Source organism: Netta rufina (genome assembly GCF_964035555.1).
Source record: "Netta rufina genome assembly, chromosome: 2".
Lineage (NCBI taxonomy): Eukaryota > Metazoa > Chordata > Aves > Anseriformes > Anatidae > Netta > Netta rufina.
This window is the reverse complement of record NC_140124.1, coordinates 101,449,897-101,477,511: the sequence shown is the minus strand read 5'-3', so window position 1 is coordinate 101,477,511 and position 27,615 is coordinate 101,449,897.

Genomic DNA, 27,615 nt, shown 5'->3' with positions numbered 1-27,615 from the left:
GTAGTATAATTTTCTTACTATGCATGAAGAACATTTGGTATCAGAACTATAATAGTTGCTATTATCAACTCTGTATTGTTATTTTTCATTTGATTAAAAAATGGTATAACAGAAGTTAATATAAAACCCAAGTTGATACGAGATATATATATATATATATATATATATATATATACGTTTAATAGATTTAAGTGCATTTTGAATTCAGTTGTGACTAAGCAATACCAAATTTACCATTCTAAACTATCATGCTTCTGGTTTGCTCTACTTCTCGGCAAGTCAAAAATTCATTATTTAACTTTAAATGCAGAGCTACAAAATTAAATCATCAACCCAACATGTTCAAAAGCATCAAAGCTTAGATTTAGAGAGTTTTTCAACTGTTGAAAAATGCTCATGTAACTGATTAATTATGCCTTAGTTGAACCTATATGTGGTCAAGGACTAAGACCTAAAGGAAGATACTATATTTTTCTCTGTCTGTTGTTCCACAGAACAGCAGTGATTAAACTATGTGAACTTACTGAAACATCTGCTTTACTTATTATCTATCTAAAAGAAGCTGAACACACAGTTTCTAAAGCATTATTTCAGTTTTTAATTATAACTTATTGCTCCTTCTGGGCAAAGAGCATAAAACACAGAAAGTAAACACACTAGAATATTATGCAATGTTCTGAATGTACTATAAATTCCAGCTATTGCTGGGAAATTTTCCTTTATTCTATATGAAGTGATCTAAAATAATTGTTAAGAAATGTAATCATACATCCAGACTTCTAATTTTCCTTCTTTTTGTCATAAGCAGAGTGGTCCAATATGATTTATACACAAGAATATTGAGGGGATGAGAACTTGCACTATAGTATGTTAGTAGGACATAGTTTCTCATTGGCATAGTTGCTGCATTGGACTGTCTGGTGATATAGATTTTAAAAATTTGAATTTATAATCAAGTTGAATGTTATTATGCAGGTCAAACAGGTCAGCCATGTTCCTGTTTTGGTTTTAAATTTTTAGCCCCACTGAGAGAACAGATTTTATTCACAAGAAGTTTTATGGAAAACAGAAACATCACCAACATTATCTATAGATCTCAAATTGAACATATATCTTTCACATTCAAAACCTCTAAATCTCCAAATCTGTCAGTGCTCAACACAATCCAAAATGTATTTGACAGATGAGAGAAGTATGAGACAGCTGTTTTTTATTGCATAAAACACCATATTTGGGGATTATGATGATTTCTAAGGACAAAAAATTGTTCTTAAACAATAATTAATCATTGAAAATTCATTTTTCTAAGATAAACAACAGAAAGGGTCATCAAAGATACCAAAAATTAGTCTTGGAAAAAGCAAGAGAATAATTTTACTCTTTCTGTCTCCCCCAGAAATAACTCTACTTCCATCCTTTGTATATGGAATTCTTTCATGTTTTCCTCTCAGATTTAATTTTCATTTATTTTCAAAATGGAGTTGAATAAGAGATTTGGAGCCAAAAGGCATAGTTTAAAATACTTTATTCACAATACAGACTAACAGGATAAAAAGATCAAGACTAATGTATATACTAGATATCTAGAGTAACAGTGTTTTAATGATCATTTTGGAGGTTTGCACTATCGTTCCTAAGGAGAATTCAATAACTGAAGATGTTTACAGGTAATTGATATGTATAAAGTGAAATTTCTACTTAATAAGTATAGAGAAGCCTATGAAGCACAATGCAACACAAACTATTTCTAACTAGGTAGGCCTGTTAGGCACAGGAGTAATATAGCACATTAGCTACACTCATGAAGTTCTGGCACAGAAGTTAAACTTGTTTATCACTAGTCTGGGAAGTAATACAAATTTCATAATGCCTGGATTCTGTGAAAGTATTTCCTTAGATTATCAATGAAGAATGATACATGATCCATTTTAGTTAAAAATAAATAAATAAATAAAACATAGATATATTATTTGCCAAACTTGAAATTAACATTCAAATAAATCAATTACTAGATATAATTCCTTCTCATCTTCTTGGCACAAAGAAAAGGTGCTGTATTTCTTAAATAATTCAGTGAATGATTTGTTGTCTACAGTTTTAGATTGAATAATATGCAAATAGCTGTTACAAATAAATTACGTTAATTATGTTTGGTTAGCGTATTAGCTTTATCTTTATAGAATATTGTTTTCATTTTCACATAGAGTAAAGAAGATCTTTTTATCAGAAGAAGAATAACTATTAAGCATACCAAGTTTCTATCAGTTCCTAGTTTGAATCTCATTAATAATCATATGATATCAAAAGTTACACTATTATTTCATCAGAAGCACTTGAAAGACGATACTATAACAAACTTATATTCTTATACTCTTATATTGATTCATATATTATATTGTTTCTTATATAGACTTTAATCATTTTACATTGGACTTCCAAACAAGGCATAGCCAACCATCAAATGATCCCTTTATGACCAAATCCATGTCTTTTCAGTACTTCTGTTTCTGCCTCTCTTCACTTTTTGACCATTAGTGTTTTTCTTCTCCCCGGTGTAATCAAAATTTAAATCAAATTCCAAGCCCTTGGATGTCTGGAATCTCCCTTGTCTTCAAAATTATGATCTTCCACTATCATTGCTCACTAGGTCTTGTCATTTTCAAGGATAATGAATGGAATGGAATGGAATGGAATGGAATGGATTTTCAGTCCTTGTCCCACTCGTCATTCCAGTCCAGCTGTCTATGGGCAGCAAAGGTCCACATAAGCCCTCCTTTCATTTTTTTTCCTCCTTTTTATCACTTCGCAGAAATTCCCAAGCTGTAGACAAAGACTACGCTAGTCAAGGAAGTCAATACCTTTTCTGTTTAGTCTATGTCAGACTTTCTTATTAATTCACTTATAGGAGGATCTTATTCTAACTTTCTTTTGCTGTCACAGCACAGAACCATAAATTACTACATAAAGAATTCATGAAAATTATCTCAAGAATTTGTTTAGGATAGCAGGACATAAGCTTTGCAGCAATTTTGACACTAGAACTAGTTAATGAAATAGTCACAAAAAATGTGGGGAAGAAATACTTCTAAAAGTTGAATAATATGCTGCTTTGCAGATTTAAATCTAATGAACACAGTGGCATCTATGTAAATGCTGAACCATGCAAATATATTTTACCAAGATGAACAAAAAAAGATATTCTACAATAATATTACTATATTGCATGCAATATATAACGTATTCATTTTATGTACAAAACTTGAATATTTTACATAAAGTATGTATCTTAATTAATGTTGGTATCTAATTATCACTGTCAAATTACTGGGAGTCTGAAAAGGCTGTTATTCATAAAAATCTGTAATGAAAATACAAGAAAAGAAAATCTAGCCTTTGTTATGGTTCCATTATTCAAATAATATTTTAAAGTATGTTCTTATAATAGAATTCTTAAGCATTTGGTTCAGAATACTGCATTTCAACCTGTTAGTGTGCATACTATTTACTTTTTTGGTGCACATTTTAACAAGCCATGTTATAAACTAATCACCACTAAAACAGATAGAAGTGGTTTTGCCCTGTGAATATTAAGATTCCAAGCAATATCTTCATCCCTGTTTAAACTCCCTTTTGGTGATATGTCTATTTCTCCCAATCTGTTTTCCCTAACCTCTTATGACAGCCTGGATGTCAGCCCTGTAAATGTAGAACCTGTTCCCCACTGCAGGTGTGGGAACTGATTGGCAAGTTATATCATATGTGAGAAACCTGGCTCCGATGTCCTGATCCTGGGCTTTTGTAAGCCCAAAACAGCTGACCCAGGTCTGGTAGATAAAATTGTTCAAAAGTTGAATTACTGGGCTAGGGAAAAATAATAATCATAGAAACAGTTAGTACCAACTCTGTGAAATAGTTATTCTGATCTGTTTATTAATATCATAATGAGTATCATTATGACATTTTACTTAGGTTGTTGGGCTTAAAAGAAACTCAGAATTCTTTATAGCTGTGGCAAAGTGCTCTCTTTAAGCAAATATAGAGATATTTTAATATATTAACGGTGGTAAACTTGTAATATATTTTATAGTAGTTTTTTTTTTTTTAAGATTTCGGACATCAAATAATATTTCTAGATAATGTTACTACCAAGACACAATACATCTAACTATCCTTCATAAAGGAGAAAATTGCTTGCATCATTTCACTGGTGATATTAAATCTGATTTGTTTATCAAATATGTAGAAGACCTTCAGCGTTTGGCAGCTAAATGTAAGGATTAACATTCTAGAATGGTTGCTGGAATGGCTAAGAAAAAAACAAAACAAAACAAAACAAAAAACAACAACAACAACAACAACAAATAAAACGAAAACAAACAAACAAACAAACAAAAACAAACAAACAAACAAAAAAACAACCTTTGGTAATTAGACATCTAAGTGAAAAAGCTTGCTTGGCAGAAATCCAGTGCCCATATATTAATTTGAATAGCCATTACAGCAACTTTCTTTATTGCTGTTCTCATGAGATCCAACAATACAAGTAACAAAGATGTGCCAACTGTTCTGTACTGGGATAATCTGTTATAGATGGAAAAATAAGGCATGAAATGCCTTATGTCAGGAATATATATGTCATATTATGTCAGGAAATATATATATAGCAGGAACATATATTCCTGCCATAGGAATATGTATTCCCTGTATATAAAAATAAAATATGTTTGTGCTTTATTTTTAAACCATAACAGTATTCTGTGCCACTATTAACTTTTTCAGTCTATGATTGACAGAGCAATTCCCTAGTTATAGTAAAGCATGCCAAGCAGAAAAAACCAACAAACAAACAAAACAGAAGCATCACTAGGAATATGTACTCCTGGAGAAGGACCAACAGCAGTGAATAAAGTTTAGTTTTGACCCTTTTTGAGACACAAAGATAGGTTAAATAACTTACTATACCACCCTTCCAAATATTTACAAAATTATTACTAAATTGAATTTTTAATAAACTTAGGAAGAAGGAAAAGAGCACTAAAAAGTGTCCATCTAATTAGTTGACCCTATTCCTGTTCTGAAGGAAATGCTTGAAGATGATCTCTATTCTCAACTTTTGAAACGTTATGGCACTGCAAAAAGAAGTAACATGACTACGCATCTAGAATATTTGTTTTCACACCTCCCCTCTTCTTTTTTGTCTCTAAGGAACTGGAATCAGGGAAAGAGTATCCATGGATTTTAAGAAATATATGTGCTTTCAGATAAGAACAATAAAAAAAAAAAAAAAAAAAAAAAGTTTGATTTTTCTTTCTCTTTGCTAAATGTTTACATATTAAATGACTTAAGAGTACTAATATTATGGCATAAGTGTACTTATTCATATGTAAGCCCGATAAGATATAATGTATTATAAATGTATTTCTTATTTGTTTTTATAAAATCAAGAACTGAGCAGATCTATTTCTCTATCTTCGACTGGGTTTCTCTCTGGAAGTTTCCTGTATTACTCATATACATTATATATGTATAACACATATTTTAAAATACAATATCTTAAAGTCTATTTAGAAATTGTTAGATTTCCAGTTTATCAACCACAATTACTCTCCACATCTTTTGCATGTCTTGGCACCTGTTCTATACATAAATTCTATATTAGTTTGGGAGTATTATACAGTATCAATCCTGAAGTGCTCTGGTTAGATTTAATCAGTGTGTTTATTGCAGGAAAATTTTATTTGCTAGTGTACCTTGTCTATAAATATTTCATAGAATCATAGAATCATAGAATATCCTGAGTTTGAAGGGACCTATAAGGATTTCACTATAATAATAATAATTAAAAAAAAAAAAGTCTCTCGCAAAGTGTTCTGTGAAAGTAAGGCAGTGTGATTTAGGAGTTAGGGAGCTGGCTAAGCAACATATTGTTCACATAATACTCTAAGGGACACAAAATAATAACAACAACAAAACAACAACAACAATAATCTTGCAGTTCTGAGATTTATTTTCACTTGTTATGCTTTGGAGTAACTAAGTAAGCTATAAAGCCAAAGCCTGCTTTGGATTGATCTGGATTGCAAACCAAGGCTTTCTGCTCATTGTACACATGTACGTAAGGAAGGAAGTGAAATAGTGAAATCAGGCAGCAATCAGAAAAGGGTATCAGGAAATGTTTAGAAAGCCTATTATCTTGTTTCCCTTTTTGGAATGTATCTTAGCTATCATTTCCCCCAGAGAGATGAACCACTGAGTGAAGAAACAAATTCTCTTAGCCTTTGTCTATTTATCTTGATACCAAAAAGAAGAGATTACTGAATTACTGAAATTCTGCAACTGTGGGTTTTCATTGCAAAATGGAGTCCTTAGTTTATCATCAGAGACATCTCAGAAAACAAGAAATAGTTCAGGGCTAGGCATCTGGCAAGTACAGAAGGGCAGATGGGGCAAAGATCATCATTAGAAAATTTGGCAAAAATATTTAATTTTGTGTGTGTTTATTTTAAATGCCCAAACTCAGAACTGCGTATAAGTGAGCATCTGGGAAGAGACAGATGGGGGTTGGGGGAAAGGCACAGCTGCCAAAACCTTAGGAAACAACAGAGTAACTTCTGGAGAGACTGTCTGAAAGAGAAACTGAGGAAAAAAGATGAGATGAAAATATAAATTCAGTAACTTATATGGGAATAGAGAATAAAAATGGAAAGTGTAAGTTCTGCATTGATGAAAATGAGAACTGTGTTCCTCCTGCTATTTAGACTGTGAAAGAATCACATTAAAAACTGCCCTCTGTGTGAGGTGATAAAATATTAAATCTCTACTCTCTGCTTAAATCAAAGTGAGCTCTTGGCTGGCTAAGAGAGTGTCCTAACGACTAGGACAAAATTCCCTTGCACAAACACTATCAAAGCTTCCAAAAGCAAGCAGTGTCAACAACACAGAAAGAGAGAATACAATAAATCATATATTATGATGTGGTTGTTAGAGAAATCTTCTCAAAATGAGGTATTTGTATTCAGATAAAGGATTACAAATCTTGTCCCACATCCTTTGATAATACGTTAAATAGAGTTGTTAATTGAAATGGAATATGGCTATTCTTCAAACTGGCAAATCTAAGCGCTCTTATGAGGCTTCAGTTGATTTATTCCAAATTTTTATCTGTATCTTTTGTTTCAGTTTTAGGTGCCAGAAATGGAGGAAAAACAAAAACAAACAAACAAATAAAAAATCTCTTATGCTTTAAAATAAAATAAATGAAATGATTCATTAGTTTAAAAAAAAAATAATAATTTTCTGAACATGATCTGACAGACAAGAAAGTCTTAGAGAAGGCATAAGGCTATAATAGTTGCAACCTTTTTTTTTTCTAATTTTATCAAATAAACTATGCTGGCTGTGTTCAGATACCTGGGGTCAAAGTAATCAAGACATACTTTTGCAATATCTGTAATAAAACTACCCTGGAAATCCCAGTAGAAGAGAATGGAGCTTCTGTCCAGGACAGAGCACCTCAAGAAAACACAACAAAAATTTGATATAAATGAGCAGGAGTTTGCATGTCAATATTTTTCTGATAAGTAGGTATAGATGCAATCATTCTTCTGTGTTACACCCACCCTGTGTAAATTTATCAGCACCATGCTTGAATGGAAGAAGTAGCCATTCCTGTAATAGGATTGCCAAGGTTTCAGTCACTACAGTTACGGGAGCCCTATGGATTGTAAAGTCAAGTTTGTGTTAAGCTAAAAACTAGTCAGTTTGTGCATAGAATCATCTACCTCTGATTTCCACTCCCAAAACTGCTAGAATAGCAAGAATTATGTGCCTCATCCACAAGAACTTTTTTAATGGTGTACTTCAAGAAATCTTTTTCTCTTACAAAAGAAGCATAGCTGCAGGCATCAGTATGAATATGAAGTTTACATAGCCACAAGAAATTATTTAGCCATTCCATGGTGCAGCACATCTGTAGACAAGCATTTAAAATGTATTTAGAAACAAAAATAGAGAAAATTAAACGGATAACCACTCAAAAACACAAGTAATCAGAACAGATTGGGATAGTTGCATTAAAAATATTATAACTTTATCTTTCAGATTATTTGAGAGCTAAAAATAAGCACAAAAAAAAAAAAACAAAAAAAAAAAACATAAAAACATTTAATTTTGAATGACTGATGCCAGAAACTGACATCATCCACATCCTTACACCTCTATTCATAATTGCAGTTGTTTTATGGAGGAATTGTTTTTCCTATTGCACTATAATTACTGAATGTAAGCCAATTATTTACTATCTTTTTCAATACCATTCACCAGATTGTTAGGATAGGTTAATAGTTTATTAACTTAGTGTTTTTATATATATATATATATATATATATATATAAATATATGTATATATATATTAGCTAGGTGATTTAAATGTCATTGCTTAGTTAAATAAAATATTATCTAAAACTTGAGCTTATTAGAAATCCTTTTTTCTCTTGTAATTCTATCTCAGCTGAGGCAAATGTAAACAAATCCAATTTGAAATGACTGTTTAACACATTTATTTTTTGTGGAGGAGAAAATGTGAAAAGTTTTAGTGCTGAAATATTATAAATACAATTTAAATGTAATTCTGTTTTAGTCTAAGTATCTTTGATGTTTTATTATTCGATCTTTTTTTTTTTTTTTCTTTTTTTTTTCTTTTTCCCTGAGATGAAAACACCTTTAAATGACATTAAAACTACTAAATTGCCTTTCAATCTGTGTATTCTGAGAAGCATTCTGGTAATCATGTAAGATGTATGGAAGAAGCGGAATGATGAATTCAATTCTTAGAATAAACATAGATATGTACAAAATAACTAAATGTAGCCCCATATCGACATGTGCTGGAATTAAACATATCAAGGCATTTCAACAGATCATTTTGCTTACAGAAACCAACTGGTTGATTGAGTAGGAAATGAATATTTTATTTTGATTTTCTGACTTCAAGTTTTTTTATAAAAATCAAAGATTTTCACATTTTCTAGTGAAAATATTAAAACATAAATATTACTTTTTTTTTTTTTTTTTTTTTCCATAACAGTTTTCAATGGAAATTTCTTCAACATTTACACTAAAAAGATTTTTATATGTGTTTTTTGGATAACAATTTTGCAGAATCTTGCACCGGTGCTATTTGGGTTTTGGAGTTCTAAGATCAAATTTTCTCCTCAGAGACCCAGACTGAGAAAGTTACTGTCTTTCTCTAATGTTGTTTAGATTGATTATGCAAGAACAACCAACACCTTTGAATTGACATTTAATGACATGCTAAAGATAGCTCAGCTAAGTCCAATTTCTGCAACTGCAAGGTAAACATTTTTAAATGCAAACCTTTTTTCTTTTTTTTTTTTTTTTTCCCCTAGAGCAATGAAATGAAATGAAATGAATAGAATAGAACAGAACAGAACAGAACAGAATGGGTGTGTTGGTGTGCTCCCCCCACTGCTACCCCTTTCTTGCCTTTGATCTGTCCATTGCTTTGTTCAAACAAAGGCTGTTGCACCTGAAGCCTTGCTCAGGCAAATAGTGACCAGTGCACTGGCTACATCTGAGGCCTTTCTCATACAGATAGAAACCCTATTATCAGCCCAAATGTGTGGTGGAGAAACTGACAGACGGACATAGTGCTCAAAAGCTGAGGGCCAAAATAATAATAATATTTTAAAAATAATTTTGTGCCAAAATAATCCTCAAACAATATGACTATCAGTCCATCATCTTACCCCATAAATTGTGAGCAGGCCAAGAGCCCTTTGAGCTCTTCTTCAGGGCAGCTGGCTGCATGACAGGATCTCCCCTTTAGTCACAACACCTCTTAAGGTCATGTCTGCTGCAGAGATTCCTTAATCCTCTTGAGATAACAGATCTTTCAATGACACTCTTCAGATCTTTCAATGACTTTCAATGACAGATCCTCAGTAAGTTTTTCATCGCTTGCTAAACTTTGTAAGCCTTTCTAAGATTATATCTTAGACTGATTGTCCACATATAGTCCTTAGACATAAACTGTTGGCCAAGTGTGGGACTAGGAGTAGATTCAACCACACCTAGGCCCCTTACCTCTTCAATTCAAGGAGTTTAAAAAGCAAGAGGGTCCACTCTGAACCTCGTGACTCAACACGAGGGCCTCCCTGACACATCTGACCTACTTACAATGTAAGCAATTGTCCTGGTTTCAGTTAGGACAGAGTTAATTTTCTTCCTAGTAGCTGGTAGAGTGATAGCTATGTCTTAGGATGAGAAGAGTGCTGATAACATGCCGATGTGTACCTTGCCATCTTAAATCTTTTTAAGTCACTATCTTGTCTACAATTAAGCTTTGCTAGATGATTACATTGTATCGATAAATATATTGCTGCTTCTCCCTTATGAGTAAAGTATATAATTTCATCCACAAAAAAATAGTTCTGTTGGAAGGAGCCTATAAAGATCAACAGGTCCAACTATCTGACCACTTCAATGTTAAGTAAATGCTAAAGCATGTTATTGCTTTAAGCATGTGTATTATCTAGTGTCAATGCCTGATTGTACAGATAAGGAATTTCCATCTCTGGACCTAAAAAAGTTTGAAAACAAGCAAACAAACAAACAAAAACAACAACAACAAATAATCACCAACTAATACATTTCAGTGGAAATACCTGCTACACAAATACAGATGCAAATACAGATGTGTTGAAAGGAAAGTGAACCAGAAATATTTATTTCTATTTATATTCACCTCAGGGTCAAACCTATGAAATAGAATCTGCTTGCAAGTGGAAGTTTGTATGCTTTCCAGTTAATGAGAGAAGTAACTTTTTCAGTTAGTAGAAGGAGACCGAAATTTAGACAAACTTTTCTAGTCTAGTTGGACAAACATTTGTGAACATGCAGTCCAGTTATCTAGCTCAGTCTTACAATCCTAGCATATGGACGAAAATAAATAAATCAATGGGTGTCTAAAAGTCTGCTATAGGATACAGATAATAGGACAGAGGAAGAAAATAAGTTTCTGCATTGTGGAAATGCTGTTGCTGATGAGCTAATTGTAATCATGTAACATGAGGTATACTGGAATAGATATACTATCTTTAAAAAAAAAATAAAATAGATTTCTGCTTGTAAGATGGGAAAAAAGTGGTAAGTAAACAATTCTACATCTATCAAATTTAATCTCCCCTGCATCTGATAACCAACACTGATCAAAAACATCAAGGCAGGGATAAGATGGAAACGGGGAATAACAGGGAATATTTTAAAGTCTGTTGTCCTACCATATATTTGGACAGAATTTCAGGCACTGTTCAACCTGCATAACAGTGTAAAAAAAGCCTCTAGAAATCTTTACCTCTTCCCCCTTTATTTATTAGGCTGTTTAATGCAAATCAATATGCTTTCTATACTTCATTCAGTAGAAGAGTCTTTGTTTAATGAAGAGTCTTAATTTAATGGAGATGTACATTATGAAGTAATTTACAAATTCTATAACCACTGAGGATGGCGAGGATGTTCAATGACTGCCTAAGAGTGGTTACATGTTGTGGGCAGCACACCCTCTTCCACTATCTTATAACACTATGCCTCCTACCCAAGTTATACCTGCTACCCATGTTATAGTCTCTGAGAAATGTCTTTTCCTGTGCTTCACTGCTGAATCAAAAATTATTTTATCTGCTGTTGGAAGTATTGTGGAGCTCCATACTTGATCTGGGAATTACAGATGGGCATACATTTTAAAATTGCTGTTTACCTCAGATGATCTAACAGGAGCAAAGCAGTGGATAACACATGGAAAACATGCTGAAGGAGTTCATAAGAGAGGGTGCAGGCAACAGGATAATTTCAGACATCAAAGACTATGTTCTAAACATAACATGTTGCCAGCTTCCCACAAATATAAGACCGCACGTAGAGCTGCAGAGACTGGAAAATAATTGCATACTGAGAAGCACCCTGTGAAATGGTTGTACACTGTGAAATAAGCCCTTGTTTTTCCTTTTCATTTTCCAAGGGGATTTTTTTTTTTTTTTTGGCTAGAACATTTTCACATTGATCCATAAATATTTTTTTAACTACAAGAACTGATTTTTTCCTCCTTCTCAGTTGAACAAGTAATTTAACAGCTCAGACACTGCTCTATAGAAATACTTTTCCCACTCCCAATTATTGCAGGGGCTTTGAATACAGTACGTTCTGTGGCTGCTAGTACAAAGTCAGCATAGAACCCCTGCAGATGCTGAGCCACGATGCTTACATCTATCAAAAATTCAGAAAAATTGTACAAATAGTTCATGGAAATAAAAAGATTTTTGTGAGATGTTCTTAAAACAATTTGAAGTTTTAATGGCAGTTGATGCATTTCTTCATTCGGTTGGTTGCCAATATCAATGTTTCACAACAATAACAGTTGATGACAGCTATCAGAATGTTCTTACATTTATGTTTTTCCACTTCATTTTCTATTTGAATAATGTAGACATTCTTCTTGATGTTTCATTTCTTCATCAAATTATAGTTTCTTTCTCTTTCTCTCCATCTCTATTTTTTTTCTCTTATATAAATTTTGTCAGTTATCCCAACTATTGTTGGGATAACACCCGCTTGTAAAAAAACAGATGTTGAAAGAAATTTAGCGTAACAGGATTTTTCTGTGTTCTGAATATAGACAGTCCTTTAGTTGATGATTGATCAAATTCATAGGATGAATCACAGGAAAAAGAAGACTCAAATATTTTAAATATATTTTATTTCATTTCATTTTAAATATATTTTATTTCATTTCATTTTTAATATATTTTATTTCATTTCATTTTATTTTAATGTCCTGAAAAATTCTGTTCAATATGAAACACAATAGCTTTCTCTGTCTTCCATATGCTATTAACTTTTGTGTCGTCATATGTATAATTCTACAGATTTCCACTGGAGATTTAGAGAAAGGTCAATATTACATCAACTCTGTGACTTAATTTTCATGACAAAGCTAAAACTGAACTCCTGAAGTTTTATCACAAATAATGATAATAATTAAAAAATAAAAATAATAAAAAAAATTGTGCATATTCATCTTGAGGCTCAAGAACATAAAGTCACAGATATTTCTCCTCTAGTGAAATGTGAAATCACCATACCAAAAAGCTATGTATGCTCAATAGCTTGCCTCAGACCACCAAAAGTGCCAGATTTTAGGAGATGCTTTTTCTGTGAGTAGCTAGCTGACCAAAATATTTAACTAAGTCAGAGAATCTTGTATTATTTAAAAAAAAATCTGTTGCTTTTTTGTCTATAGCATTTGTTGTCATTTTTCCCCATGATGAACTTCACTGACAACTAGTTGGAGGCAAATATTAAGTTCACAGAATTTTATACTCTCACGTTTTTGTCTGGGAACATGCTGATGACAGCTGTGGCCATGCATATGGGCTGGTGAAATAGATGGCCAGGTCATTGTCACTGTTCCTGTGTTGTTGAGCTGGACAGGCTGGGACAGTGAGCTCAGTGGATGAGTCTACATGGGAGCATGTACACCACGAAGCATCTCAGACCATGAGTTCATACCATAACAGGTACACCTTGCAGTGTGTGTTTGTGGCTAAAGCCATGCAAGAATACCTCAAAGCGTCTGTGGCCACAGATAAGACCATAACAGTGCAGGTGTTTGAAGGAAACTCTGAAGGACCTGTGGATCATGGATAAGACCATGACAGAGCAGGTACACCTCTAAGGGTCTATGGCCAATGGACAGTCCCAGGCTGGAACAAGGGTGAAAAAAAGGGATCAAGGATGGAGATTGTGATGGATATACCTTTCAACTGCTGTAACTCATGATTTAGTTGCATGTTATGGTAAGTTCAATAGCAGGAACCACTCAAAACAGTGGGAGGATGAGTCTCAGAAACAGCAGTGCAAATGCAGCTGTGACCTGACCTGAGCTGGCTTTGGTGTCTACTCCACACAACAAACCACTGCTCCTGTCCTGAGCAACTGCCATAACAGATAGAATCTAATAGAACTCAGTGGACATTTTAAGGACATTTCACAGGGGTCGTTTGTAGTCTAAGGGAATAATTTCTGTGTATTAATCGAAAGGTAGCAATTAATGAGGACGTATTGGAAAATATCAGTTTAAGCACAAGTGGTTTGGAATAAAAAGTGGATATTGTCATGGTTTTGGTTGGGACAGCAGTAATTTAATAATGTAGAGCCTCACACCACAATGCATTTTGGATTTTTAATGAAAATAGTTGTGATAACAGAATGATATTGCAGAGCAGTGCTTACACAGAGACAAAGACTTTTCTTCTCCATGTGTTGCCCTGTCAGCAAGGAGGCTGAGGGTGCACAAGGAGCTGGGAGAGGACACAGCCTGGACAGCTGGCCCAGGCTAACAAAACTGATATCTCTTTAGCTTTTCAAACATATGATGGCTGTGCAATTTGAGCAGCAATAACAGCTGGAGTTAAAGAAGGAGGAAGGGGCAGACATTCAGAGTGATGGCATTTGCCTAAGAAACCATTATTTATGATAAGCCCTGCTTTCCTGGGAGTGGCTGAACTCCTGCCTGCCACAAATTAATTCCTTGTTTTGCTTTTCTTGTGTGCATGTCTTTTGCTTTACCTGGTAAACTGACTTTATCTCAACCCATGAGTTTTACCTTTTACCTTTCTGAATCTCTCCCTCACTCCACCAGGGGAGAGTGAGCAAGGGCTGCGTAGTGAAGAGCTGCCTGCTGGGTTAAACCACAACATATGTTTAGAAAAAAGATACAGTGTAGCAGGGACACACAGATAGAAGACAAAAATTAATAAAATGGGAGAGAACAGGGACAGGAAAAGATTTCTATGATCTCTACTGAAGATTTCCAAATACTGGAAAGATCAGCTTTCTGGCATTTTCTTGTCATCAGTTTGTAACAATAAGAGAAACTGTGAAAGAAAACTAAAAAAATCTTAACTGAAAAGATTACAGAATAAATAAAAATCATGTTATCATGTACCATGGACTTTTTCTAGAAATTTCATAGATATTAGAAGAAACAAGTAACAGGGATGAACTATAAATGCTTGTCTGTAAAAAGTTATATTTATATATAATATATTAATATATTAATAGGCACTGATTCCTTCAGGAAAATATTAATAATAATAATAATAATAATAATAATAATAATAATAATAATAATAATAATAAATCGAAGGATCTTGAGGTTTTGACCTCAGGGATGTATTTTTTACCAGTAGCTCAAATGAGTGTAAAAAATTAAAAAGATTAAAACTCATACACTCTATGGCTAGGCTTAAATATAAACAGACTTAAAATTTACAGTGACTCACATCCTTTCATTTCCTTGTATTTGGAAAGTAGAAGCAGCATCTAGTTTACAAATAAAGATAGAAAATTTCAAAACAAGACTTGTTGGATCATGTGGCTTACACTTGAAAGAACAAGATCAGTTGGAAATGTTTAGATGTTTATTCATCCTACCTGTGAACAATTTTTTTTTTTTAAAAAGAAAGAATGAAGGATATTTACATGAATTCTAGTAATCCTGTGACAAAGTTATATACAACACTTGATTTAACAATATTGTCTGAGCTTATTCTAGCAATTTTGAAAATACATGGCTCTGCAAATATGATTTATTTTAAATACACTTGAAAAGATATATATATATATATTGTAAGAGCAGCAGCAGAAGAAAAGGTTAAAAATGAAATATGTATTAACAATAACACAGACTTTCTCCTAACATATTCTATTAGCAATTTTTTGATGTCCTATTGAAAGAACGTTTGACCTAGACTTGAACTCAAATCTATCAAAAGTGATGATACATTGCAATAATCTGGAAGCATGCTGTGTAGAAACTCAAAAAGAGAAGGAAAAAGCCGGCCCTATTTTTTGACTTGCTGTGAAGACAGAACTAAGAAAGGATTTTTCTGCTAAAGCTTAGAGAGAGAAAAAGAGTGTTTGAAAGTTAAAAAAATAAATGCAGAAAATCTGAACTCTTACCTCATCTGACCTCTAGTCTTGGGAGAAAAAGAGTCAGAAAAAGAATCTGTGAAGGTTCAACATTTATATCCTAAGGCAAGTTTCTCTTAAAATATTTATCAGTTACAACAGAAATACAATTTTGATTTCAAATGAAATTTGGTGAACTGTATGTGATAATGCTCATCACATGTAACCAAGCTGCATTTTAGAACTCAAATTTTCACAGAGTATCTGGTCTCATTTCACTTTTGAAGAAAATCATAGTAAAAAGAGTATCAAACTGTTAAAAATAAAGATATATTTTTATAAATATCTGTGTAGAGATAGTAACTGCTTCCTTTCCTCTCATCTATCCAGCCCTTTAGTAAGTAGACATTAAGGCTGAAGGGAAAGGGAAAGGGAAAGGGAAAGGGAAAGGGAAAAAAGGGAAAGGGAAAGGGAAAAAAGGGAAAGGGAAAGGGAAAGGGAAAGGGAAAGGGAAAGGGAAAGGGAAAGGGAAAGGGAAAGGGAAAGGGAAAGGGAAAGGGAAAGGGAAAGGGAAAAAAGGGAAAGGGAAAGGGAAAGGGAAAGGGAAAAAAGGGAAAGGGAAAGGGAAAGGGAAAAAAGGGAAAGGGAAAGAGAAAGGGAAAGGGAAAGGGAAAGGGAAAGGGAAAGGGAAAGGGAAAGGGAAAGGGAAAGGGAAAGGGAAAGGGAAAGGGAAAGGGAAAGGGAAAAAAGGGAAAGGGAAAGGGAAAGGGAAAGGGAAAAAAGGGAAAGGGAAAGGGAAAGGGAAAAAAGGGAAAGGGAAAGGGAAAGGGAAAGGGAAAGGGAAAGGGAAAGGGAAAGGGAAAGGGAAAGGGAAAGGGAAAGGGAAAGGGAAAGGGAAAAAAGGGAAAGGGAAAGGGAAAGGGAAAGGGAAAAAAGGGAAAGGGAAAGGGAAAGGGAAAGGGAAAGGGAAAGGGAAAGGGAAAGGGAAAGGGAAAGGGAAAGGGAAAGGGAAAGGGAAAGGGAAAGGGAAAGGGAAAGGGAAAGGGAAAGGGAAAGGGAAGGTCTAATGGAGAAAAAAAAAAAAAAAAAAAAGGAAAACCAGTAAAATGAAAACAAAACAAACAAACAAAAGTAATAAAAGAAACAAAACCAGACAAAGAAAAAAAAAAAAAACATATCCAGAATGCTTTGTAGAAAAATTAAAAGGGAAAAGAAGGACAGAAAAAAAAATAAAATCAGAATCAGAGAAAACAGGAAGAAGGGGCCTAGAAAATTGTCAGTTCCATTAATTTATCAAAATTCTTACTATGCTCATTCTTACTATGAACAACTGAGAGGCTTTAAAAAATTACCATGGAGTTTTCTATTTCAAGATTTTTACCAACAGAAAGTTTAAACCTGTGCATGGAAAGTAGTTCAGAACTGTCACTTTGATGACCACTGTAGACTTTAGGAAACTATTTTGTGCTTGGTAGTGATGTATATAGTGAGCTCTATGACACACAAGTGTTAACCACTAAATTGCTCATATTGACACACCCAGTGACTTCTTTAATACAAAGATAATGGAGATTGTAGGGAAAGATTGATGAAAGAGTGTACTAAAATTTAGGGGATCTGTTTCAGGGCAAACTTTAGGAATGGCTTCATGCAAAAGCATTTAACCATCTGTCACTAATTCATACCTTGTCTCCAACCAGGCATGACATTTTCATTCCTTTAGCACTTTAAAGCCTATAGTGCCTATTATCACATGCCCATGTTCCCTAAGTCATATGCATAAAGTGCTCGCTTATTCAGTGTCAATATAGAAATAAATATTCTTGTTATTTTTTTAAAGATATACAAATTCTTACGGTTTTTTTTTGTTGTTTTGTTTTGTTTTGTTTTGTTTTCCTCATTTTATGAGATTGTGATGTTGCTATACAGCAACATCATTTGTCCTCCATATTACTACTAACTTGACCTAGCTAAATGTGCAAGTAAACATGCGGCATCCAGCTAATCTATGAAAACAAATAATGAACAAACCAAATCAAAGAGAACTATGACTATAATACATTTAGCAACTCCAGTCATTTCAGTCTTTCCATATAGGAGATGAATAGGACCCAACAATAGCATCAGGAATTGCTTTTCCTTGGATTGATTTTAGTTGTGTGGAAGTTGTAATCTTCACCTGTACTCCAAAAAAAAACCAACAAACACCAGCACCAACAAAACAGTGATCAGAGCAACATAAAATCAGTTATATGGTTATCAAAACACTCAGCAAAGGCATTCCCTATGAAAATAGCAAGGATATATCCAGGGGAAACTTTTAATTAGAAATTTAACCATGCAAACAGGCAGCAGGACATATTCATTCAGGATGGATAAATCATGTTTGAAACAAATTTCTCTTACTGTTGAGATTAAGTCATATGCATAAAGTGCTCACTTATTCAGTGTCAATATAGAAATAAATATTCTTATTTTTAAGTTAATTAAAAAGAAAAAAAAAAAAAGATATACAAATTCTTACACCGTTTTTTTCTCATTTTATGAGATTGTGATATTGCTATGCAGCAACATCATTTATCCTCCATATTACTACTAGCCTGACCTAGCTAAATGTGCAAGTAAACATGCGGCATCCAGCTAATCTGTGAAAACAAATAATGAACAAACCAAATCAAACAGAACCATGACTATAATACATTTAGCAACTCCAGTCATTTCAGTCTTTCCATATAGGAGATGAATAGGACCCAACAATAGCAGATACTCTTAGCTATGCTCCACCAACACTACCACATATCTACAGGGAGTTCTGTCACAAATTCATCAGACACAGTGCACTTCTTCAGATTTGTCATTGACTGTATATTTCTACCAAAATTCAGCAATCATATGTACTGTATTATCTAATTGTAATTGTAAATGCAATTATTGATGAGATGTTAAAGAGAACTGACCCCTAGAACTAAGCCTTTTGGAAGACCACTTGTGACCAGCTGCCAACTGGATTTAACTCCATACATAACTCTTTGGTCCCAGCCACACATCCAGTTCTTTACCCACTGAAGCATATACCTACTCAAGCCATAAGCAACAAGTTTCTCTAGAAGAATGCTTTGGAAACAGTGTCAAAACTTTTACTAAAGTCTAGGCAGACAACATCCACAGCTTTACCCTCTACCTCAAAGCAGGTGACCTTGTCATAGAAGGAGATCAGGTTAGTCAAACAGGATCTGCCTTTCATAAACCTATGCTGACTGGTCCTGATCACCTGGTTGTCTTGTAGGTGTCGTGTGATGGCACTCAAGATGATCTGCTCCATAACCTTCCCCAGCACCAAAGTCAGACTGTAGTTCCCTGAGACCTCCTTCTAGCCTTTCCTGTAGATGAATATCACAGTCAGCTGGGACCTCCCTGGTGAGCCAGAACTGCTGATAAATGATGGAAAGTGGCTTGGTGAGTACTTCCACCAGTTCTCTCAGTGCCCTTGGTTGTATCCCATCTGACCTCTAGACTTGATTGAATCTAAGTGGGGTGGCAGGTCATGAGCCATTTCCTCTTGGGTTATGGAGGCTTCATGCTGCTCCCCATCTCTATCTTCCAGCTCAGGAGGTTGGGTACCCAGAGAATATCTGTTCTTGCTACTAAATCCTTAGCTTTTTCCTCATCCTTTGTCACTATGTTTCCCTCTCACATCCAGTAAAGGACGAAGATTCTCCTTAGTCCTCTTTTTGTTATTTATTGAAGTATTATTTATGTATTTAATTTATTTATTTTAATGGCAGTAATCAGATTCAGTTCCAGATGGGCTTTGGCCTTTTTAAATTTCTCACTACATAGCCTTATAATGTCTTTGTAGTTGTTTTGAGTGTCCTGCCCCTTCTTCCAAAGCCCTTCAGGACTTCCAAGGCATCCCAAGGGACTCCACCTATCAGCCTCCTAACCAGGACAAAGTCTGACCTCCAGAAGTCCAAGGTGGCAGTTCTGCTAACTCCCATCTTTACTTTTCCAAGAATCAAAAATTCTATTACTTTATGATTGCTGGATCCAAGATGGCCTCCAACCTTCGCATGATCCACAAGTCCTTCTGTGTTCACAAGCAAAAAGTCCAGCAGTGCACCTTCTCTGCTTGGCTCACTCACCAGCCGTGTCTGGAATTTATATTCCACACACTCCAGGAACCTCTTCGACTGTTTCATCTCTGGTGTGTTGTATTTCCAGCAGGCATTTTACCAGATGTCTGAATTGAAGACACCAGGAGAACAAGGGCTAGTGATTGTGAGACTTCTACCATCTGCTTATAGAATATTTCATAACATACCAAATATACATCATAACAAAAAAAAATAATAAAAAAAATCTGAATGGTTGGTATGGAAAAAAAGATCAGATGAAAATCTGAATGGTTGGTGTGGTCCATAAGGTTCATCATAACCTAAGAAGACTGAAGTCCCTGAGATTATTCAGGTTGAAAATGCATTACTGGTATTTTTATGTATAAGAAATTATGAACAACAAAAATGCAATCTATTTTCCAAGCTCTTAGGACTCATTTCATTTCTCAGTAAGAATTTGAAACAGCAAAAATTCTCCCTTTTTCTTCGCTATTATAAATAAACAGGAAGGGATCTAGATTTAATCTCTCCCTAATCTCACTGTTTAAAAGTGTAATAAGGATATTTAAGGTTCCAGTTTCCTGAGGATATTTTAAAATAGATCAGCATTATTTGAAAATTGCTGTTGTATTTGCCTGTGGAAAGTAGACTTGTCTAGCACTGTATTATTCAGAAAAAAAAAAAAAAATAAGTGCAAGCATAATTCTAGATTCTTGCAGGGAAGACATACACTAGATTAAGAAATTGAAAACTTCATTCTACATTCTAAAATTCTGCATTTAGTACAAGCTATCACTGGAAAAACAAACAAAAAAAGTTTGCCAAAGTCCACAAATAAAAATACATTTAAAACAAAAATAAGAAATAACAAAACATTCTTATGTTCAGTTCAACATGAACCTGTAGTCTACAGAACAGCTCACCTCTAGGAGTCTTTGCCATTCTTTTAGAAAGGAGCACATCATTAAGAGATCAGAGAATAACCTTCATAACTTTTATTATAGCCTGTAGGATTTTATAAGATTTATGTAGCGAGGTTTACATAGTAGGGGGACTGCAGGTGTGGCCTCTGTGAGAAAAGTCCAGAAACTGCCCCAACTTAGGTAAGAGTTCCAGCCAGTTCCAAAAGGCACCCACTTCTGGCCAGAGCTGAACCAGTCAGTGATGCTTGTTGTGGCTCTGTGAGAGCAGATTTAAGAAAGGAAACAAACAAAAACCCTCCGTGCAACAGCAGCTGGGAGAGAGAAGTGAGAAAATGTGAGACACCAAAGTCAGTGAAGAAAGAGAGGGAGAAAGTGCTCCAGGAGCCACATCAAAAGCTCCCTTGTGGCCTGTGGAGAGGTCCCTGGTGGAGCAGGCTTCCTCCTGCAGCCCATGGGGGTACCACAGCAAAGCAGATCTCCACACTGCAGCCAGTGGAGAGCTGCCACAGGAGCAGACACCAGGTTGGAGCTACAGTCCATGGAAATGCACTCATGATAGAACTGCTATCTGTGGAAAGCCCATGTGGGATCAATCAATTCAGGAAGAACAGCATCTTGTGCAAGGGAACCCCATGCTGGAACAGGGGAAGAGAATGACCGTGAAGGAGAGGCAGAAATGAAATGTTATGAACTGACTGCAACCCCCATTCCCATGCCCTCTGCCACTTGGGGGGAGGAGGCAGAAGAGCATTTACTGGGGAGAAAAGTGTTTTTAGTATCCTTTTTGTTCTCAGTGCTGTAGTCTTTTAGCGGCAGGCAGTGTATTAAAAGTGATAGTAACCAACAAGTGATCTTCTTGTACTTATCTAAGCCCATAAGCTTTTTTCATCATATTTTCTCCCCACTCTCTTTTAGAGGTGGGGGAATAAGACAGTGGTGTGGTGGTGCTTAGCTGCCCATTGATGTGAAATCACCACAAAGACTGTAACCAAAGTAACCAAAAATCTGTAAAGTAACCAAAGACCTGTAACCAAAGACAGAACAAAACCCACTGTGTTGTGATGGGGACATTATCTTTGCACTTTTTCTGAATCCAATTTATTTATTTTTTTGTTAAAAGGGGTAAGGGAAGCTTTATCAGCAAAACTGACAATTAAAAAATAGGAAAGATAAAAGCTTTCTAACTTATTTTACCACTCTAAAATACTGCAGGTTATTGCATCTTAGATATACACATTAAAGGTGAGAAACAGAATTTAAAAGATGGAAATCAGGTCAGAGTGAACCAATCTGAATACATTATATGTGACTTTATTCCCATGATGTAACATTTCACAAAAAGTTAACTTCTGCAGCACAGAAGTTACCATTCTTTCTTTATCCTGCCCTGATATTGGGCTCATTCACTTTTCAGACCACTTCTTGAAGAATAACATTCAGCCAGCATAGCCACCTAGCAGTGTACAACAAATCATTTAAAATGAAAATTATGGTTAGTTACGTAAGTGCATTATGGATGCTGATACCCTTAAAAGTTGTTTATTTCAAATTATTTCTCTCATCTCTGAGAAATAATATTTATTAGTTTCAGACTTTTTTTTTTTTTTTTTCTTTTTCTCAATTGCAGAAATATTGCAAAGATGGAACTCAGGCACATAAATAGAACTATCTGATTTGATCACATGATAGTATAGGAAAAAATGTTAGATATACATACATAGATATACATACATAGATATAGACCATACATACCTGGAGAAATATGAATGTATTTTTTGTCATCTTTTACTCAGTTATTCCTGAGCACATGCAGTTCCCTCCAGGAACTTCTTGTCTTCAGTATTTGTAGGTGTTAGACCTGAGGAACTCCTGCTTAATGGTTATGATTGATTAAGGATCTATGAGTAGTTTAACACTTTAAAATAACAAAGACAAGCATGTTAAATCAGCAGCAAAGCAAACGACCAGGTTTCTGAATGCCAGCCCCTAAGGAAGCATCTTCATTACCACACTGTTTTTAATCTAAACAGGTTTTATTTTGCAAAGAAAAACTAAGGAAAAAATATACAAGGGTAAATTCACTTTATCTTCACACCATTTAAAAAAAAAAAATCTCATGTCCAGAGAGCACGATGATACAGTGATTCAGAGTCTGATTTTTATTTCCCCTCTCTGCCCACTTTGGGACAATGCAGGATAATGATTTGATATTTCAGAAATGAAAATTAATTTGGTTGTCTGAAACTTATCCCTTTGGCATGTTTGCCCATGTAACAAATCCTTTGCTTGCTTTATTACAACTATCTATTCTAACTTGAAATAAAACTAATACAGCAGTGGCAGGAGTGTTGGAGGTCAGGTTATTTCAGTATAGAGCATATTGATAGAAAATTTTATCACTTATTGAGCTACATATCATATTTTGATCAATACATGGTTTTCAGTACACCTCATTATGTGTACCTCTGGAGGAAAGTTTTGTGGAGGGAAACAATGATTTATGAAAATAGAACTTTTTGAACACTTTCAGTTAAACATTTGTTTAGAAGTCTTAGAGGTGCTAAAAAAATAAAAATAAGTATGAGAATATAAAGTATACTTGAATTCACACAACAGACGCTGCTGAAAGTTTGGTGTCTAGGATAATGACCGAATTCTTGGGGATGTAGAGTCAAGGCTATTTTATTTTTTTTGTTGTTCAAACTTTCTTTACAGATATATCTTATGAGTTCAGGTAAGCAGTATCCCTGTCATAGGTAAGAAATTAAGACATTGTGTAATATAAAGCATTTTCAAAGATCATATCGGAAATCTGCATGACAGAGATTAAAAGACTGATTCTCTTAACTTTTCTGACATTTGGCAAGTGCAACATCTCTTTTGTATACTAAATATGGTACTGTAACTATTTTGTAGTATTCCCCCACCACAAATGTTACCCATCCTGGCACATAGATATGCTTTCTTCTTTCTGCATTAGTTCATATGAAAACCATGATATGCAAGCCTACAGTAGATTCTTATTAAGAAATAATCTCATTATCTGTGTACATGCTCAGTCTTCCAGTGAAAATCTTTTTTCCCCCATGGATTTTTGCAGTTACTTGTTGTTTCTGTCACTTCAGCTACTTCAGGCTCTAGTATAAATTCAGTCTTTCTTCCTATAATGTTTACATTATGTTGACCCCTGAAAGTATTACTAGATTATTCATGGTCTTTCACCCCCCCCCCCCCCCCCCCCCCCCACACGTTTTCATTTGTGAAGCATCCTATTCCTTTCAAATCATACAGTTAACTATCACTCATTTCAAAGAATCATTGAGTAGTTTGTGATAGAATGGCCCTTAAAGATCATCTAATTCCAACCCCTCTGGCCTTGAACATCTCCAGGGATGAGGGCATCCACAGCTGCTCCAGGCAACCTGCTCCAGTGCCTCACCACACTTAGTGAATATTTTTTTTCCTAGTAAATAATCTAAATCTACTATCTTTTAGTTCAAAGACATTACTTCTTGTCCTATCACTACACTCTATAACAAAAAGCCCCTCTCCTCCTTCCTTGTAGGCCCCTTTAGGTACTAGAAGGCCTCTATAAGGTATCCATGGAGACTTCTCTTCGCCAGGCTGAAGAACCCCAACTCTCTTAGGCTGTCTTCATAGGAGATGTGCTCCAGCCCTTCTCTGTGGTCCTCCTCTGGACTCATTCTAGTACTTCCATATCCTTCTTGTGCTGGGGGCCCCAGAGCTGAATGCAGTATTCCAGGTGGGGTCTCATGAGAGCAGATTAGAGGGGAATAATCACCTCCCTCAACCTGCTGGCCACGCTCCTTTTGATGTAGCCCAGGATACAGTTGGTTTTCTGGACTGCAAGCACACATACCCATGCTAAGCTTCTCTTCAACTAACACCACCTGGTCCTCACCATTCTTCTCCTCCTTATGGTTGCTTTCAATCTATTTTCCACCCAACCTGCATTTGTACTTGGGATTGCCCTGGCCCAGATGCAGGACCTTGCAGTTGGCCTTGCTGATCTTCATGAGATTCACATGGGCTCAGTTTTCATGCCAGTCTGGATCCCTCTGGATGGCATTTCTTCCCTGTAGCATGTAGACCATACTACACAGCTTGGATTATATGGGGAACACCCACATCAAACTACATCCTATGTATGTAGTTCATGTTAACACAGAAAGTCACTTTGGGGCCAGATGTTTAAATATGGTGTGAAATGTTGAACCTCTAAACGTTCATATATAATTTACAAATAAACATTAAAAAGCTGCATACAGACATACACACACAGAGGATGACTTCCAGAGATCCTCCAGAATAGAGTTTAAACTTCTATGACTGCTAGGTTACTTACAAGTAACTCTCTCTGTGAAACCCATTGACATCAGAATAACACTTTTATAAAGAATAATGCCATAATGTATGTTTTCATTTTACAGATGGAAAATTAGATGTCTGATCTGTTATGCCAGACACATAAAAAATCTTGTGATAGCAGCAAATATAGAAGACAGAAGTCTTAGTTTCTTGTCTTCATTCTTTATTTTAATGGTAATATATATTTTCAGGATAATCCTCCCATCAAATTTAAAACAAACAAACAAACAAAAAGCCTACAGTCCTTATTTTTGTTGAAGAAAAATTAACCATATCACAGAAAGGGATTTTTATTCTGCTTTTAAACTATTGTCAATTCATGTTTGGAAGATAATACAGAAAAGTTTCAAATCGCATTTGCAGCCAAGTGAAATTGTGAAAAGGCTATCCTATTACTTGAAGGTAATGAGTCAAAGTGATTCACTGCAGCCTCTTGGTAATTTCTGTATGAACCAATCAAATGAAAGGGCACAAAAGCCATTCACAATGAAGATGATCCTTAGTTCTAATTAATGTAAAATTTGATGTCTTAAAAATGAGCAAGACTGAGAAAGAAGGAAATATAAAAGGGAGTCTCTGCTTCTCTTCCCTTCAAATTCCCACAACACAAATAATAAAACTTTAAAATCAACATTAGGATAAAACTGACAAATTGTTGGATGTTATATATGAATCTTACATAATTTAAAGAAAGTATGTAACCAAAACAAGAGATTGCTTAACAATTTTGTTGCACTTAAACTTAGAGTGAAAGCAGATCCTGTGAGTCAGCAAACATCCTACATAGGCCATTCAGAATGACTAAAAGCAGTAGGATTGGTGTAGCATGACCATTAGCATGGACAAGAAAATAAATACATCCATTATAGTGAACAAAACTAAGTATAGGTGATATTTATGTGTAACATTGTTAATAAAGAATTAATACATTAGGTGTTTTTTTTTGTTGTTGTTGTTGTTCTTTTTTTTGTTTGTTTTGTTTTATCTGAACAGACTTCATTTGCTGAAGGCACCTGACCTAAGGATGTCTTTTAAATACTCAAAGAACTATAGATTTATCAGTTATTATACAAACATACAAGTATATATATTTTTACTTTAGTGACTGAAATTAGAAACATCATGTGTAGAATAGTATGTGCTATTCCTGTCTAATGTGTAGAATTTTTGTCAGTCTAACCACCAGAGGAAAACCTTATTGCTCTAAAATGAAGATGTTAATATTTTAGGTGAATTGATAAACATCTATATATGTTGAAAAAAGTGTTAGTATTAAAAATATGGTTTAATGTAAAAGAAAGCACATAAAAAATAAACACTTTTTTTCTCAACTGTCAAATAGTAGACAGAATCATCGTGTCCAATTATCTAAACCAAGCCCATTAATTCAGACACATGCTTTTCAGTCACCAGGAGAAAATAAAAAGAAGGCCTCACATGCAGCGCTTGTTGAGGACTTTATGGAGGTCTAGGTACTACCTAAAGGTTTTATAATGAAAAATAGATATTTCGGTGTAGTTGCTGCAGACAGTGAGCATGGTAAGTGTTTTGCTGTTTAGCACTCCTATCCTGCACACTCCCTAGTGAAAACTTGAAAACTTGCCTTGCCTTGTCTTGCCTTGCCTTCTCTCTCTCCCCTCCTTTTCTCTTCCTCTCTCATTCTCTTTCTCTCTTTCTCCCTTTGACTCTCTTACATTTTTATATGGATAGCCCAGTACAGTCACTGTACTGGGAAGAAGTAGAGAAGCTTTGTGCAGTCCTTCCTTCAAATTTTCTTCTGTTTTCCAAAACATTGTTCACATAAAACTCATATGTCTGCAAATCATATCAGCTCATATCAGTTTCAGCCATGCTCATCATTTCACTTAATATTATTAATAAAGCATCATTTAATTTATCTGGATTACTTATGCATTACTTATGCATGCAGTGTGTCAAGAATTACTTGATTTAAATGTTTCTTTTGAATTATTGTATGTGCCTTTTTCCCATAAAGAGTTCATTACTTAGGATTTGAATGGTTCTCTATATTAAACTGTTAGGGCAAAACATCATACTTGGCAAAGGAAGAGTCACTGTATCTGAAGCATGCATGATTGCAAAGTTCCCTTTTTAATAAAAGAATTTTTCATTAGAAATAATTTGAGCAATTATTATCTTCTTTAGATATGGTCTTCTTTGATGCCAGAAGATCATCATCA